A 19,166-nucleotide genomic window follows, 5' to 3' on the forward strand; every position below is an offset into this window, starting at 1 on the left:
CCCTCCTCTGAGGCTTCACAACACAGGGGTCTCAGCTGCAAGACACACTTGACATCATTTTGCCACAATCTGCTGGCAACCAAACTGCAAGTGTGAGTGAATGTGGAGGAGAAAGACCCTTCAAGTAGGGGATAGCACAATCCTGATGTCATATTTGTCATCTGCTTTGGGAGACAGTGGGAGGGCATATCAGTGGGCTAGAATCAGGTGAAAACAGAGAATGAAAATAGTGATTTTCTCCTCTTGACATTCCTTTCAATACTCTTGATAAATCCTTTTTCTTAAAAAAAAAAAAAAAAGTTTTTCCCCCGAGACATAGTCTGCTGAAGTACTGTGTACCTGGCACTCAGGCTTCTGGCTAAGGGTGTGCTGGTGAGCAAATGGTAGGGACGGGTATGGAGGAGAGCTGAGGGAGAGAAGGGAACAGGACTGCCCTTGGAGTGGGGCTACATGGTAGGCCCAGGAAAGAAGTAAGGGTCCACTTGTAGTGCAAAACCAATGTGAATTTTGTGATGGACCAGTTTGCACAGTGTTTTAGTAGAGGTCACTTTTTTAAAAAAATTATTTATTCATGAGAGATATGGAGAGAGAGAGGCAGAGACACAGGCAGAGGGAGAAGCAGGCTCCATGCAGGGAGCCCGATGTAGGACTAGATCCCAGTACTCCAGGATCACTCCCTGAGCTGAAGGCAGATGCTCAACCGCTGAGCCACCCAGGCGTCCCTGTAGAGGTCACTTCTGAAGGAGCCTCAATCAACCACAATAAGAAGGGCATGATCAAACAGGGGTTTGCAGGAGAAGGTTAGCTTCTGAAAATGCTGAGTCACACATGAGTCACACAGACCCTCTCAAAAGGAGCTCTCCTCTTCCACCTCCTCTATGGGGCCATTCAATATGCATGAATGCCCTCAAAATGGCCCAAGGTCAGGAGTATCTCTAGAGACTCTGGCTTGATAGGATTGAGAAAAATGAGAAAAGACAAGAGGCCTAAGGAAAATAGGGTTACAGTCAGAGTGCTGAAGTCTTTAACAATGACAACTATCCTATGCCAGCTATGTGCTGTGTACATTAGAGGTGCAAAAATACACCTGCAAAGGTGGCTGATCCTCAAATCACTAGTTGGAAAAAGTTTATACTGATAAAACATTAGAAATCAATCATCACGATCACCACTATAATCACCACCATCACCATCTTCATCACCATCATCACCATCACCATCACCATCACCATGATCATCATCACCATCATCACCATCATCACCATATCATCATCACCATCATCATCACCATCATCACCATCATCACCACCATCACCATCACATCATCACCATCATCATCACCATCATCATCATCATCACTGTCACCATCATCTTCATCACCATCATCTTCATCGCCATCTCCACCATCATCATCAACATCACCATCAGCAGCAGCATCATTACTACCATCACCATCACCACCATCATCACTGTCACCATCATCTTCATCACCATCATCCCCATCCCTACCACCACCAGGACCCCACTAGGGCTGAGCACCTCCTGTTGCCAGCCACTGTAGCATCTGGGCTTCACAAAGACCCAATACCTTCAACCTGACCTTTCATAGACAAGATGACAATGGCAAGGGAAGTCCACTACTGGACCAATATCACCCACTAGTAGACATCATCAGATCTGGGACTTGAGCCAGGGTGGGCTCACTCCAGAGCCTGTGTTCCTCACCATTCTGCTTCCCTTCTCTCTAGCATGCAGTGCCCTCAGGGGAGCTCCTTGCTCAGAGCTGGCAAAAAGAAAGCAACAGTAATAGTAGAAAACCTTTTTCTCCAAATATATAAATGGTGTACATCTACACTGTTTTTTATTCGACCAATTCTTTAATTTTGGGCCAAAAAAAAGTCAGTGTGCATCTAAACTATTTTTAAAAATCCTACCTTCTTTTTCCTAAGTGGCATGCACAAAGCTGAAATCAAAATCAATGAAACAATTCATAAAATACTTGAGAAAGATGAAAACAATCAGCTCTGACAAGCCTGGAATTCAAGATGCATTCGCCTGGGTCGCCTGCGTAACACCATCCCACATAAATCATCCTCCTGTTCTGCCATCATGGGCTTATCAGGGGCATCCTTGCCCCATAATTCATCCTGGACCCATCAGGTTTACCTTTGGAAAAGTAATTAAGCACCACCCAGCTAAAAGAGATAAAGATTTAGAATGCATTAGACACGGAGATTAGAATGTAAACACAGAAATCTCAATTAACCTTCTAATCTGTAGGTCAGAAGGAGGGTCTCTGAGCTACAAGGAAAATACAATGCCCATTTCCTGGAGACCCCAGCCAGCTGGGGACAGAATTCAGGTCATAGTGATTAGTTCTAATAACAGAAGGAAACAAAAGGTGCGGTGCATCTCTGAAGGCCAGTGAGATGCGCTCGGAGAGAGCCCTCTGGCCAGCTGCAACCTTGAGTCTGAGTCTGGCAGTAATTGCCTCTAGATAGAAGGAAGCACTGGGGGACGATGATGTCATCCAGCAGTGGCGCACGCTGAGCCTCCGAGAGCGCACAAGGGCCTGGTGCGGTTGCACCTCAAGCTGCACGGCCTGCCTGGCCGGGGCCATGGGAGGACGGAGGGTTGGCGGGCCTTCGGCTTCCAGCCTGTGCACGTACCCTGGGCAGCGAGGGTCCTGTGGGGGTAGCCGGGGAGGTCAGGGGTGTCACGACGGCTTTCTCAAGGTCTGAGGGATGCTGGAGGACACACGGCCTCCTAGTAGGACTCAGGGCAGCCTTGGCACAGACTCCTCCCTTTGCTGCAGCTCCTCCTTCCCCCCAGACCGAGCCAATCTTCTGAACAGAAGGTGAAAATTGTGGCCAATGCCTGAGGTTGGCTTGGAAATGTAGAGTCAAAAAAAAAAAAACAAAAAAAACAAAAACAAAACAAAACAAAAAAAAAAACCACCTTACATTTCCAGCTGTTTTTATGGAACTATGACCTATTTCTGTTCCTCTGTCCTTGAGGTGACCTCCCCCAGGAGAGCCCAGCAGGAGGCAGTCTGTGTCTGTCCCCATCACTCACACCTGTGGCCTCAGCCCAGCTGGGAGGCTCTTTTCTGGGACCACGACCTGAGCTCTCTGCTGAAGGAATTTCCACCATGTTCCTAAGCTTCGGTGACATCGTATTCACAGGTGTTAGCTGAGTAGTGTCCCTCCTGGAACCTCAGAGTGTGGCCTCTTGGTAATTAGGGTCATCACAGATTTAACTGGTCATAGTGGAGCGAAGAGGCCTCAGATCACACACGACAGGTGCTTTCATAAGAAAAGGGGGACAGACGCACATGGCAGACACGCACTGATGTGTCGATGTGGAGCACCGAGCATTGGCTGCCACCTCTGGAAGCAGAAAGAGGCGAGGAGGACTGTCCTCTTGACGGTGCCCTGTCACTCGCTGAATTCAGGGAATGTGTGCCCGTCCTGCCACCAAGGTGCCAAGACGGCCGTGGGAGTCACATCTCTCCCAGGCAGGGCTGCGATTTCCTGCTCCACTGTGTCCTAAGCACCTGTTGGGGGATAGATACGGAGAAGACGTAAGGGTGGCTGGGACTGCTCGTGTCACCTCGGGTCACCACGGGCGGGGGGAGAATGTATGTGTCGTCGGCAGTGACAACAACATGAGCAGAAAGTGCTAATAAACACCACCAGTGAGCGAACGCTCAGCCCAGAGCCGAGGGGTCTGCGGGGGACCCCCGAACCGCAGAGGGCGTGAACGGTGCAGCCGTACAAGCGCTGTGGAAAGCCATGTCATCTGGGAGCAGCGAACGTTCCCCCAATTCCAGCATCCAGCGCACTGCCCGATGCCCCTGCGAGCCTTGCTCCTCGGAGGTGACTCCAAAGACACGCGGGCCCTGCGGCGGGGGAAGCGCGGCCACTCACGCCCGGCGTTCGAGGGCTCTTGCCCAGGTGCGTATCTTGAAAGGTGGCCGGGGCTCCACGGGGAGGGAACACAGGCAGGTGGCTGCCGGTTGCAGGTGCAGACGTCAGGGCTGGAGTGCTTCCCTGTGGGCAGCAAACAGGGTTCGGCTTGTGATGACGAGGCTCAAGAGACACGAGGAGTGAAGAAGGGACCAGCAGGGACCCCGAGTCCTACTTCAGAATGCTTCCTGGGCCCGGCCTGCCTGCCCCCCACAGGGTCTCTGTCGGGGTCCTGCACGCGCCCTGAGTGCACAGAACTCCGTAACTCCTTGAGGAGGCAGGCCTGACCCGCAGCCATGAGGATACACACAGCTGGGGCGCACCTGTTCCAGGCCCCTTGCCCCTCAGGGGGTCACACAAGCACAGCCCCTCCCCGTGACCCCTGACCAGACTCTTCCCATTGAGTGACAACCTCAGGGCCGCTGATATCTGGGCCTCCATGTCTCTCGGCCTAATTCCCTTAGCCTCTCTGGTGGTTAATTTTATGTGTTGGCTTGTGTAGACGATGGGGCCCAGTGATGGTTAAACAGCAGTCCGGACGCCATGGGAATGTAGTCTTTCAACGTGATTAACATTTAAATCAGTGAAGTGAAGCAGATTGCTGCCTGTAATGTGGGTGGGCCTCACCCGATCAGTTGAAGGCCTTAACAGAAAAAGGGGTGAAGTGGCCAAAGGAGGGCTTCCGCAGACTCTAGGTGCGCATCAGCGCCTCCGGGCCGATAGCGAGCCCGCCCACCCAGCAGAGTTCAGACTCACCAAGCACTCAGTCGCTTGTGTCAACTCCTTAAAATCTCCCTCTCCCTGTCCATACACACGGCGGGTTGTTCTGTTTCCCTGCGGAACCCTGACCATACGGTCTCCCGGCATTCATTTCCCCACAGCACTGGCTCCCCTGGATGGTTTGGGCTGAGACCACTTCCCGGCTCTCCATTTGTTCAGCTGTAAAATGGGAATAATGTCTGCCTCACAGGCTAAGTAAGACGGAAGACACCAACGTACTCTGTGATCAACTCTCTCTGCAAAGCTACTATGTTCAACTTTCGACTTTGCCAGAACGAATGAGGGGCTGCGTTGCCTTCCTTCGGGGTAGGGCCCAGGGACCTGCGGCCGCCTCCGGCAGCCTGGGGGCTGCTCTGCCCCACTCCCCGCTGCCTCCAGACCTGACATGCTCACGTCCTATTGCTACCTGCCCCCCCCCCCCGCCCCGGTACTGGCTCATTTCAAATCTGGAGAGACATTACTGCAGAAAGTCTTGTGTTCAAATAAAAACATTTCATAAAATGTAAATGAATAAAGCTCACAAAAGCACTTTGGAAAGTGCTGGTTGGAGGGCCCGGTTGAGGAGAGGAAGAAGGGAAGCGGGAACCCCATCGGCCTTGCCCCAAACTCCCACGGCAGCCCTGTGGGGTTCCACGGCACTGCCTTGGGGGAGCACAGTGTGCGAACCAGCCACCGGACCCCCAGACGAAGGACGAGGAGCCTAAGGCCCTCCAGCTAGCACAGGGTCAGGGCGCTCACGCGCTAGGGCCACGGACTGGCCCATCATCACGGAGTCACCGTAGGCAGGACCCCGGCGAGTCTGATGTGCCCCGCGGCGGTGCCTCCCTCCGAGAGGACGGGCATCAGCCCCCCCACGCGTGCCACCCCCGCTCCACCCCCATCTCTGGATGGTACCCAGCCCATCATGCCAACCGGAAGGTGTTCCAAGCCAACTCTCAACACAACAAGAAAGCAGCCGGTTCGCCCCTGAAGCCTCTCCTCCTGCTTTTCCCCGAGCTGCAGAGCTCGCTTGCAGGGAGCGTCGCTAACCAGGTCACAGCACAAGGTTTACAATCACAACAGTCTCGGCTCTACTACTTGTTGGCTCTCGGATCATTGACACATTGCACAACCCCCTGCCTGCTAGTGTCCTCAGCCACACAGTCAGTGCACTCGTGATCCGTGTCCGCGTGTCACATGAGGACATTGACCACGGTCTCTGTCGGGAGCCCACTCGCGCCCTGAGTGCAGTGGCAGCTGCTCAGCACCTGCGACCCTTCATGCTGTCCCTCCGTCCCCTCTCTGGAGTCCCTGAGTTTATCCGCTCTTCCTCCCTGTTACCTGCTGTTCCTTATTCTCCGATATCTTGGCGGCCTGATCCTCCTGCAGCGTGCTCTTCCGACAGCGCGCTCCTCCATCCCGGGCCAAGGCAAACACTCCGTGACCGAGGGCCCTGGCTTCTAGCTGCTCCCCGGTCGTCCTACCCTGTCACCATTCTAGACTTTCAAATGGCTCCTCGGCATCTACTGGTTAAAAGACCAGTGCCCCACCAGGTATCTAAGAATTTCTAGAACTGGATTTGACCCTAGAGACCAAAACTATGTTTCCTTCTCCCCGACATTAACGCCGCCCCCACTATGCCAGCCTGTTTCCTCGGAAGCAGCCCCCTCCCCAATCCATGCCCATTCCCTGGCCTCCAGAGTCTGCTCTCACTGATGTCCCTCCCACCTGACTGTAGACTGCTCCGGAGGAGGCCTCACCTGCCTTGCTTCAGAACCGTGAGATAGTCCCCAAAAAATGGGCCAACATCCAAATTCAAAATTTGTTCCTATCAGCAGCTCGCAGAGAACAGGGAAGGAATTCCAGTTCACTTTTCCGACAAGTGTCCTTTTCTATCCTGGCCAGTCCCTGCTCATCCTGAAGCCTCCCAGGCCCCCTGCCTCCAAACTCCTTCCAAAGACACCAGCTGATCCCCAGGCAGGCACTTCTCCTTCCCTGCGAGCTTGTCCACATCCCGAGCCACCCTGCCCCAGCCTGGAGTGACCAGGAACACCTGCCCCAGACCCCCTGGAAGGCTGGTGGCCCTGAACCTGCTGATGCTTCTCGCTCTGCAGGTGGTGGGGGGTCCCTGGAAACTGGCTTCTATCACTACATAAGAAATTTTCATGGATAATTTGCAGTAGATAAAATTCTCCACCTCATTACGAGTTTATTGTGTGTAATATCCCATAATTTCACACTGTCTTAAGATCACTTAACTGCTTCTTGCTCATGTCTTGTGTTCCCAAGCCCATGACAAACTCCTGAGAGGAGCAGGATGGTCTTGTTTCTCTGAAGGCCCCTTCACATCTTCGCCCCGCGCATCCCAGGGCTCCATCAATACCCACCGAATAGAACAAAAGAATGCAGTCTGCACTGCAGTCAGGCAGGAGGCATACCTCCTCTCCACCATGCCGTGCAACTTTATGAGATTTCCCTTTAAATCACATTATGGTGAGGCACAAATTATTTCCAGACCACAGAAGGATTCAGGCGCAATGTAACGGTGACCAGAATATGCTTTGTGATTCCTCTCGCTGTGGGATTCTCAGACTGTCATTAAACACATGAAACACGGTGCAATTCAGTGTGGCCCCAGACATCTGCTAAGAATCACACGCAGGAGTGTGAGTTATATCGGGTACCATCAGAGCGCACGTTGCGTGCACACACCGAGAGCAGGTTCTCAAGCAGCCCCGCCAACATCTGGTGTTGGAATGTGGCTTCTCCCCGGATGAGTAGGTTTTAAATACCAAGCTATGTTAGGTGCCTTGTGGGAGACAGGGCTATCGTAAATTAGAATTTTCTTCAAGGTCACTGTTGCGTTATGTATCATAGGCACTCAACAAATATGTTGCAGGAACATGTATAACTATCAAACATCTCAAATCAGTCACCTGCTCATGCTTATTATTTTAAAATACAGTCTTTCCAACATTCTTTTAAGAGAAGCTGATGTTACGCAATTAGATACAACATAACACAGTATCATACGGATGTTTTCTGGGGAAAATTTTAACATGGTATAAAAGGAAAACATTCTGATTTGGCATAAGAGAGCAACGGATCCTTAAAATGATGTCTGTCTTCCATTCTAAAGGCAAGTCCATGCATCTCTCTCTGAGTTTCTTGAGGTCAGTAAGCAAGGTTGTCGAAATAATTTTGGAAAAAGTGAATCGGCCCAGGAGGACCAAAACATCAAGAAAAGACTGAGTGGCCTTGCTCATTTGCTGGGATCGGCGGTGGGTCGGGAGGGGTGTGGAGAAATCATGCAGGAGAGAGTAGGTGTTCCAAGAATGTGCTCTAGGCTCCGTGTGTGAACAGGGAATACAGTCCTTGTGCAAGCGTGACCCTTGGGTGTGGAAGGCCGGCCTGTGCAGTGGGGAGGCGGCATGGTGAGGACAGGGAGTGAGAAGGGAGTTTCTTCGAGCTGCTGGAGGGAAGAGGACACAGGTTCTTAGGACTGACCTGGCCCTCCCTCTTTGTCTTTTCAATGTAGTGCAACATTTCCCAAATATCTCAGTGTTTGATGAATTTGATCAAAATTCCTTACAAAACGGGGTCCCCATTGTCTACCCGACTTTCTGAGCCAGTGGCACGGCAGTCCCAGAGGCTGTTTGTTTAGGGGGTTGTCTGACACTCTTCAGCTCAGCCTCATCGCCGTGGGTTGGAAACCCACCGTGGTTTCTCATGCCTGATGTTTACCTGTTGACCCACAGACTGGTCAGAGGAGTCCCAGCAGCTACTCATCAAAACACTTTGTTTGAGACGTAAGATGAGGCTTCTGTGCAGTTACATCTGTGTCAGTAAAAGCATAAGACTAGACTAGTATGGGAATTTTCAACAAAGATTTGTACAATATTTAAGAAAACTTTTAAAAATTAGAATGTTTGCTGCCCATATGGTTGGTGGCTTGATGTACTGTGGTGTTTCAAAACATTTTTAACAACCCGTCTACTTTTTTTTTTTTTTTTTTTTTTTTATGAACTTGCCAATGGCACTTAACTCTGAGTCGTAAGGAACTGTGGGTAAAATGGGAAAGTTTGCCCTCGGGTTCAAGGAGCTCCCGGGCTCGTGCTGCCCCGTGCACAGAGTGGGATGTGCCCATCACAAACCCTCCTCTCCAGCTCCTGGGACCTCCTGAGGCTTTGTGGATCTTCTCCTACATAGGCAATGCCGAGGCGAGTCTTCCCAGCCCTCAGAGAGCCTCTCAGCCCTGTGGTCCATCTAATCACAGAGATTTCCTGCAGGATGTTGCATGTTTCCAGTCTTGATTTCACAAATAGTTCACAATTGAGAAGATTTTGTATTTTTATCAAGTTCAGATTTTATAGTTTAATTTTCCACTGTGTCCTTCTGCTTCTGGCACCATCCCCCTGCCTCCCCCGGCTAGTTATATTTTCCCAGATGCAGTGAGGACTCAGGAGAGAGTTAAGGGTTTAGCAGACCTCTGTTAGATGCTGTATCATCAGTTCCATCAGGAATACATTAAAAAAAAAAAAAGAAAGAAAGAATTGTATTACACCTCCTCACTATTGCCCTTATTTTTCCATGTAGACATTTCCTACCTCATTTTTATTATTTGGACACAGGGCTCTTCACATGCATAGTGATTGCCTTGATCATTCAGATGATTGATAATCAATTTTGAGGTAAAAGCCCCAGAGTGGACCCCAATGCTTCTCACTTGGCATTATAACTCCTTCAGCCAGCTCTGAATTCACCTAAGTGTATTATTTCTAACCTCCTTCCTCCTCCTTATCCTTAAGGGTCATAAGTACCTGACCTGTTTCCCCATCTGGTAAGAGATCATACTCAGGAAATAATGCAGCCTTGGGGTGGCATTTTCTCCTGAGTAAGCCAATGCCTTTTTCTTTCTTCCCCGGGCATTCCCCAAACATCTTTTTACATCTAGACTAAAACTATCCACCAGTAACTAGCCAGTTCATGTGTCTCCAAAATGACCCTCACCCAGTTTTGAAAATGAGAACATCACTCCATCCTGTTTCTCCTGGTATCTCCCTTGTTCTCAAGATCCCACCGATTTCCTCCAAGTGTCTCTCAATCTCATTTCCAAGATCCTTTAGATCATATGAGTCAGACAGCTCATATTCTCTTGTGGAAAGCAGGTGTTCTCATATTATTTTCTGACTATTTGGGATTTCAGTTCCCCCAAGTTTACTCTGTCCTTTCTGTCTGAACACCATTTTCATATAAAGGAAGTGAAAAATAAAGTATAAACTGAGTCATTCTGGTTTCTTCTCCATCTGTTAACATTATACCATCTGCTCCTTGTTTCTTGCACCAAACAAAATGAAGCAAAACAAAAAGCCTGAGATGATTCTGGACTAAAGCATCATGGCCCTAAAATCAGACAAAAGGAAGACAACAGCAACTGAGGGATTTGTGGATTCCTAAGGCAGAATATAGACTAGGGTTCTGGCTTAGACACAAGGAGGGCCTGCTGTTACTCCCCAGCCCTTTCCCAGACTTGTACAGCCACCAGGTACTCCTAAGAGCAAATGAAAATGCCCCTCAAGGGGCACATTGTTGGGAAATCTCACCCAGTCCCCACTCCTTTATTCCATAAAATATGTAAACTGTCAACTTGTGAGTGGGTATGAAGCCCCATGGGGCCCAAGTCCAAGCAAAGATTTGTTGTATCCAAGTGAAAACCACTGCCTCTGTGTAATTACTAAAAAATTTCCAAAAGGTGTAACTGGTCAGCTGACAGGTTACATAGAAAAGAATTATAATAATATACTCAATCCAGGGGCACCTGGGTGGCTCAGTCAGTTAGGCATCTGACTTGATTTCAGCTCAGGTCATGATCTCAGGGTTGTGAGATCAAACCCTGGGTCAGGCTCCATGCTGAGTGTGGATCTTGCTTGAGATTCTCTCTGTCTCCCTCTGCTCCTCCCCCTCTCATGTGCACTTTCTCTAAATAAATAAACACTTTAAAAAAATCTTTAAAAACTGTATACTCAATCCAAAAGTAGGCACACAAAAGAGGTATGGGGGGAAGAAAGGACAAATAGGACAAGTAAAAAGCATTAAGAAGAGGACAGATTTAAGCCCAACCACATCCATAATCGTTCAAAAATGAATGGTCTAAATGTTCCAATTAAAGTCAGAGACTATCAGACTAGATTAAAGAGAGTTAAGGCTACCAGTATCCTGCTTATCAGAAACCTGACTTGGAAAGCATCTTGGCAGCATCTCATATAGTTGGACATTATCTTCCTACAGTATGGCATTTCACACCTCAGCAATTATCCATGGGAAATGAGAACATATGTCCACACAAGTTCTGTATATAAATATATAAAGCAGTTTTATCCACAACAGGCAAAAACTAGAAAACATTGGAATGTCCAAAAGTTACTGAGTGGGAAAACGAATTGTGACATTCTTTTCAACATTGTACTTCAAGTCTTTGCCTATGTGATTAGACAAGAAAAGTAAATAAAAAGGTATATAGACTGGGAAGAAAGAAATAAAGCTGTCATTGTTTGCAGATGTGATCATCTATGCACAAAATCCAAAAGAGTCAACAAACTCCTAGAACTAATCAGGAATCATAGAAAGTTTGTAGGACATAAAGCTAATGCACAAATCAATCACTTTTCTACATATCAACAATGCACAAGTGGAATTTGAAACTGAAGACACATTACCATTTACATTAACACCTCCAAAATGAAATACTTAGGTATTTCATTGATGTTTAGGTAACAAAAAATGGTCAGTATCTGTATGAGGAGGGCTACAATACTCTAATGAAAGAAATAAAAAAAAGAACTAATTAAATAGAGAGATGTTCTATTTTCATGGAAAGAAAAATTTAGTGTTGTCAAGATGTCAGTTCTTCCCAAACTGACCTATAGGTTCAGTGCAATCCCAAATAAAAACAGAAAACAAAACAGCAAGTTATTTGTAGATATCAAAAAGCTAATTCTAAAATCTGTATGGAGAGGCAAAAGATTCAGATTAGCCAACACAATATAGAAGAAGAACGAAGTAGGAGAACTGACTCTACTCAATGTTAGGACTTCCTATAAGGCTACAGTAAACATAACAGTGTGGTGTTGTAAAAGAATAGGCAAATATATCAATAGAACAGAATAGAATCCTTAAATAGACCCAAATAAATATAGACAACTGATCTTTGACAAAGGACAAAGGCAATACAATGGAACACATAGTTTTTTCAGTAAATAGTGCTGGGTCAACTGAATATCCACATGTCAAAAAAGAGAAAGGAAGAAAGAAAGAAAGAAAGAAAGAAAGAGAGAAAGAAAGAAAGAAAGAAAGAAAGAAAGAAAGAAAGAAAGAAAGAAAGAAAGAAAGAAGGAGGGAAGGAAGGAAGGAAGGAAGGAAGGAAGGAAGGAAGGAAGGAAGGAAGGAAGGAAGAAAGAAAGAAGAAAGAAAGAAAGAAAAGAAAGAAAGAAAGAAAGAAGGAAGGAAGGAAGGAAGGAAGGAAGGAAGGAAGGAAGGAAGAAAGAAAGAAAGAAAGAAAGAAAGAAAGAAAGAAAGAAAGAAAGAAAGAAAGAAAGAAAGAAAGAGAGAGAAAGAAAGAAACCTAAACATGGGCTTTACACTCTTTGCAAAAGTTAACACAAAATCAATCACAGACCTACATGTAAAATATTAAACTATAAAACTCCTAGAAGATAACATAGTAGAAAATCTTGATGACCCTGGTATGGTCATGACTTTGTAAATAAAACACAAAAAGCACAATCTACAAAATAAATAATGGGCAAGACAGATTTCATTAAATTGAAACCTTCTGCTCTGTGAAATATACTGTCAAGAGAATGAGAAAACAAGCCACAGACTGGGGGAAAATATTTGTAAAAGGCACATCTGACAAAGGACTGCTATCCAAAATATATGAAGAACTCTTAAAATTCAACAATAAGAAAACAACCCAATTGAAAAATGGACCCAAGGCATTTCACTAAAGGTAATACAGATAGAAAATACACATATGAGCAGATGCTCCATATCATGCGCCATTAGGGAAATGTAAGTTAAAAACAAAAGTGAGGAACACCTGGGTGGCTCACTGGTTGAGCGTCTGTCTTCAGCTCAGGGCGTGATCCTGGAGTCCCGGGGTCGAGTCCTGCATCAGGCTCCCTGCGGGAAGCCTGCTTCTCTCTCTGCCTGTGTCTCTGCCTCTCTCTGTGTGTCTCTCATGAATAAATAAATAAAATCTTTAAGAAATATAAATCAATCAATGAATCTATCAATAAATCAAAAGTGACATACCACTACACACCTATTAAAATAGCCAAAATCTAGAATACTCACAACACCAAGTGCTGATGAGGATACACAGCAGCAGGAAGTCTCACTCATTGTTGGTGGGAATGCAAAAAGGTGCAGCCCCTTTGAAGACAGTTTGGTTATCTCTTACAAAACGAAACATACTCTTACCATACCATCTACCAATTATACTTTTTGGTGTTTACCCAAAGGAATTGAAAACTTATGACTACACAAAAACTTGCACGTAGATGTTTATAGCAGCTTTATTTCAACATTACCCAAACTTGGAAGCAATCAAGATATTCTTGATATAGTAGATGAATGGATAAATAAATCAATACATTCAGAGACTGGAATATTATTCAGTGCTGAAAAGAAATGAGCTATCAAGTCATGAAAAGGCAGGGACGAACATTAAATACATCTTATGAAGTGAAAGAAACCAATCTGAAAAGTCTACATACTGTATGATTCCAACTGGGTGACATTCCAGAAAAGACAAAACTATATAGAGGCCATAAAAAGATCAGTGGTTACTTCGAGTTAGGTGGGAGGAATGAATGAGCAGAGTACGGAGGATTTTTAGGGCAGTGAGACCACTCTGTAAATGCTATGATGGTGGATAAATATCATCATACATTTGTCCAAATCCACAAAATGTACAAAAATGTACCCCAAGGTCAACTATGGACTTCGTTTGGGTGGTTGAGATGTGTCCGTGGTGGTTCATCAATTGCAATAAATGCACCACCCTAGTGAGAGTTGTTGCTGGTGGGGGAGGCTGTGCCCGTGGGGGGTAGGCAGTGTATGGGAAATCACAGCACTTTCCTCTCAACTTTGCTATGAATTTAAAACTGCTCTGAAAAAAAAAATAGTCTTAATTTATTTAATGTGATCTATTTTTTACTATCTTGCAGGTATTCAATAAACATCTTTTCTTGATTAACTATGTGATGGTCATTTGAAGGCACTGATCTTTCAAATTAGTCTACTGTGCATGTTTCTTACTTTACCTTCCTCTGTGCAACAATCTTTCTGCAGAGAACTAAAAAATCGAACTTTTGTCCGTGGCTCTTACTACCTGAGCTTCCTGAGGTAGTGTCCCCTTGGAATGAAAGCTGGGAATAAGAAGGAGCCTTTAATCACTTAGAAACTGTGTTTCTAGAAATTCTAGTCCTGAATATATTCACTGCCATTGGCTTCAGTGTGAAGTCAGGCTTGAGTAAGGATAAAAAGGAATCCTGTGGGTCACCCTGGAAGTTGTAGTTGCTAAGAGACCCGTATCTGGGTATCCGGTGCTACAGAAGCTGTCAATCACCTCAGGTGATACCTGATAGCATGCAGATGCCTTCACTCTCACCTGGGATATTCCCTTTTCCCTTCACCTGTCCTTCCTCAAATGACTTATCTACAGAAAAACTCTACTAACTCAGAGAGATAAACAAATAGAAGGAACTTAAGGAAGCAAGAAGCATCTGTTTTACACATATCAGCTATTCCAAGGTCAAACTTGATGGTCTGGCTTGTATGCTTTTAGAGAGAGAGAGAGAGAGAGACAGTTTTTAAATGTCATCTGAGTTCCCAGACTCACAGATAAGCAGAGGTCTCAAAAAGTCCCTAAAGAAAGGTCAGTGCCTGCCACTTTCAGATAAAAAGTAAGGTACTGCCAAAATGCATTGTGTGGTTTAAAGAGATAATTTCTGAGAGAAGGCAATCATTCAGGATCACATAGGGTATTCCTTATTTCCCCCTTCAAACCAGAAGATTTTGGTATAACTAATAACTCCTGACTAGAGCAGACACGATCTTCTTCATACAGGGCCCGCCAGCTGCATATCTTGTCTACCTCAATTCACAATATCATTTTCAAAGAAGAAGAAAAAAAAAAAAAGTCCCAGACAGACCACAGAAGAAGTCAGTTCAATTTCAATCTCTATTTTCTTTGGACTGCAAAATCCATGATTCTAAAATCAACCCGATATTGTAGACAAGTGCTTTTAGCTAATTCTAGGCAATTTTCTGCTCATACAAAGCAAAAAAAAAAAAAAAAAAGGGCGGCGGGGGGGGGGGGATGCCTGGGTGGCTCAGTGGTTCAGCGTCAGCCTTCAGCTTGGGGTGTGATTCTGGAGTCCTGGGATGGAGTCCTGCATCGGGCTCCCTGCATGGAGCCTGCTTCTCCTCTGCCTGTGTCTCTGCCTCTCTCTGTCTCTGTCTCTCATGAGTAAATAAATAAGATCCTAAAAAAAAAAAAAAAAAAAAAAAGGAAGGCAAGCCTTATAAATTGACTGTGGCTGCATATACACTCTCCTAGGTCAGTGAGTGCATCCCAGAACTCAGGCAACAGTTACTCCCAATCTCCTCAATCCACAGTCTTCCTCACAACGACTGGCTCCCAGGAAACCAATGCTTTGTGGCCCTTGAAGTCAGAGAGGGATGTAGCACTCACGAGTCATGGACTGCCAGCAGGAGCACACTGCCCTGAGGAGGTAAGTGCTCCAGACCAAAGTCCAGTCCCCCCACGCACCGCAGTGTGTTTTCCACTGGATGGTAGGTTTGCAACATGAGGCCGTGGAAATTGCTGTGCATCAGCTGTCTGGCCGCAGGTAACAGTGAGTCTCTGTGCTCAGCCTCCTCATCACAAAATAGGAGGCATCTGTCTATCCCACAGAGTTTGTACAAGAGGGTTCAATGAAATAGGGCATAGAGCCTGTGATACATACATGTTGAATGGATTATAGTTGAGTATAGATCAAACACCAATCACATTCATATTTATATATGAGACTCTTGCTGTAGCAGATTCAAATAAAGCTTTTGTGGTTCCACAGACCTGGCCACCAGCCCAGTTGTGATATTCATTACATGAGCATTCTCGGAAAAGCAAACTAACCTTTGTGTGTCTTATTTCTCCTTTTATAAAATGAGAATAATGACACCCACCATACTGGGGTTGGGAAAATTAAGTTTGATAATGAATGTAAAGCTTCAACATGGTACCTAGCAAAGAGTAAAGGCTCTATGAATATGTGCTAGGATTAGAGGAGGACTGAGTTCTATCTGTAAGTACAGGTGTAGATACCCATACATAATCATAGTAACAGAATGAGCCCCCAAAGTGGTGCTATTATGGGGCAGGACTCCATCTCTCAGGGAAGGTGGGAGAATCTGGGTCACCTGCCCGCTGGGCTGGTCGGTCCTCCAAGAGAGGCAGTTTACCCAGTACATTTCAGAGACAGAGAAAAATCTCTGAAAAATCTGAGCCGTGACTTTCATCTCCAACAATATTGTAGATAAAATAAGCTGAACATACTACATAGTGACATCTAGAAATGCTGAATAAAATATGTTAATCATCCTCTTAAATATGTAAGAAGCAAATTCCACAGAGGTGGGAAGGAAGGCGCCTGGAGACCAGAGGGAGGTCTTGCGGCAGCCCTGGGGGTTGCTGTGCCAGGGAACCGTGCTCTTGGAGTCAGAGGCATCTGGGAGGGTGGGAATTAAAACCAAAACCCTAACAGAAGTGTGGGACCCTCAAAGAGTTCCCCTCAGTAAAAGCAGACATAGAAAAATTCCTTTTTGCAAAAGGAGATGGCAAACGAGTTTATCTCTTTCCATGGGTTCTGATACAGGGACAAAAAGGTTCCCCTGAAAGTTCCTTACCACAGGCCTGTTCTCACCTGGGGCTGGGGCTCAGATTTTGACTGTTTGACATGAATAACCAGCAGCCACACTTAATGAGGGACGTTCTTTATAAAAGAAATGCCAGCCGGTAATGAGAAGGAAGCGTGGAATGAGAAAGCCAGCTTTCTATAACACTACGGGAATTACTGATTCAAGCAAGGGCTACCGATTGTTAATAAAACCATTAGGTATAAGACCGAAGGAACCAGGAATCCACAGAGCCATCGTCCTCTCTAGTCAGATGGGGTGAGGAGGGTGTCGGGGAATAATGCCCAGCACCTGGACAGGGGCAGAGCACAACCACGAGTCCTGTGGACCATGCTGAGCACGGAGTCTCGTCCCCACCTCCAGGGATCTAATCCCCTGGGATGGGGGTAGGTGTATCTTTGTTGCTTCACAATTTGCTATTGATTAGGATATTTTCTAACTCTGTAAGGACAGATGTTAAGCTATAGAAATCGATTCAATGCAGATGATTCTTTTCTCATAGCAATGCAAATGAATTTTTTTTTTTTTTTTTCTGGTAGAGATGCAAAAGAAGCCTCTCTGGTAAAAAAGATACCCCTCACTTTACAGTTCCATCATCCTACAGGACGTCCACCGGGGCTGTACCTTACTTGGCAATCTTACTATAACGTTATTTCTTTCAAAGACTATAAATACTTCTGTCTTTTCTATAGTCCTTTGAACAAAGATTATCAGACTCCTTGTTTCCTTATTAATGAGTTAAACAAATCTTTGTCACTTACTTTATATTTGTAAGAGTCATGTGTTTGGTTTTTGGAAAATTATATTTGACAAAGTGTAATTTTACGATGGAAACATCAAACAATCATCATCTTAATCCATCTTAAGTCATTCTTAGCATCCTGAATGATCCAGACATTATGTGTACCTGGATTTGACATATCCTCAACAAATACGTATGCATTTTTGATGTGCCCTAAACAGATTTTGGAAGTAAACTCCAGTTTGAAGATAAAATGGGGACTATGTCAGATTAATTGGGTTTTAAGGACATAATAATCAGATGCAATTCCTGGTTCTGGATGAGATCCTGGTTTAAAGACACCAACTGCAAATAACATTTTGGAAAAGTGGAGAAAATTTGAGATGGACAGTGCATGTGAAAAGATGAAAATGTCATTTTGTGGAAAGGTAGAGACAATTAAGCAAGAAAAGTTGTGTACATAATAAACCTATTACATTTATTATATTACATTATTTCATTATTTTATTATCTATCATTATATTATATCATCATAATTATATTACACATCATAATAAAGTATTAAATAATATTATATAATTATATAATAATACAGTTAACATAATATAATTATTATATTATAGTGTAATCATAATAGCAAAAATATAATTCATGGCATAATAATTATCAATAAATGTTATTATGATCTTAATTTAATACAAAAAAGACAGAATGCACACCAGGAATACAGGTTGAGAGATAAAAAGGACAATAGAAGGGGCTCAGTCATTAAGTATTTGACTCTTCATTTCAGCTCAGGTTGTGATCTCAGGGTCTGTGCTCAGCATGGCATCTGCTTGAGGTTCTCTCTCTCTCTCTCTCCCTCTGCCCATCCCCCGACAGGCACACATTCTCTCTCTAAAATAAATAAATAAATCTTTTTTTTTAAAGGATGTTGGAAGAAGACAGATTATATATCCTGAGATAATAGTAATAGTGGTGACCTCAGGACGGTAGAAATATAATATTTTCATTTTCTCATGTCTTATCTCATTTTCTATTTCTAAATAGATTTTTACTGTTGTAATAATAAATGTTTTAAAGATAAATTAAGAAACACAAAAACATTGATACTGAAAACTTTCAAGCTGAAAATTTTGTAAGATTATCTAAGGATAATAAGATGATCTAAAATATCTAAGGATGATACCTCTGGGTCTTGTGGCAAAAGCAGTCACAGGATTTTCTGGGTGGACACATCCTCACCAAACCTGCACAGACTTTCCTCAGATACATCCTCACAGGAGAGGGGCTCACAATCCAAAGTCATAAACAGACAGAGTTTTTAAAAGACAAAAAAAAAAAAAAATCTTAAAGCTTGAGAGAGTAATATACCCACATCAATCAATAAAATAGTGATTGTCTCATTTACAATGATGGTTGTCAGAATAATTGATGAAAAGAACTGAAAATACATAAATGTCATCATAGAATTCTAGGTCCTACCAAGCATCTTACAAGAGTGATAACAAAGTAAAGACATGCTCAAAAAAATAAAGACGAGCATTTGGGGCTATGAAAAGTGGGTGGAGAGTAGTCTGCAGGTGTGAGAGGTGGCTGGGGGGAAATGAAAAGGGTTTTTCGATGGCACTTAGCTTTGCTAACTTCAAAATGCACATTAATATTTCAAGAGTAAAAAGTTTTTTATTTTTATGGAAAATACATCTCCAGAGCAG

The sequence above is a fragment of the Canis lupus genome, chromosome 1 (genome assembly GCF_048164855.1).
Source record: "Canis lupus baileyi chromosome 1, mCanLup2.hap1, whole genome shotgun sequence".
NCBI lineage: Eukaryota > Metazoa > Chordata > Mammalia > Carnivora > Canidae > Canis > Canis lupus.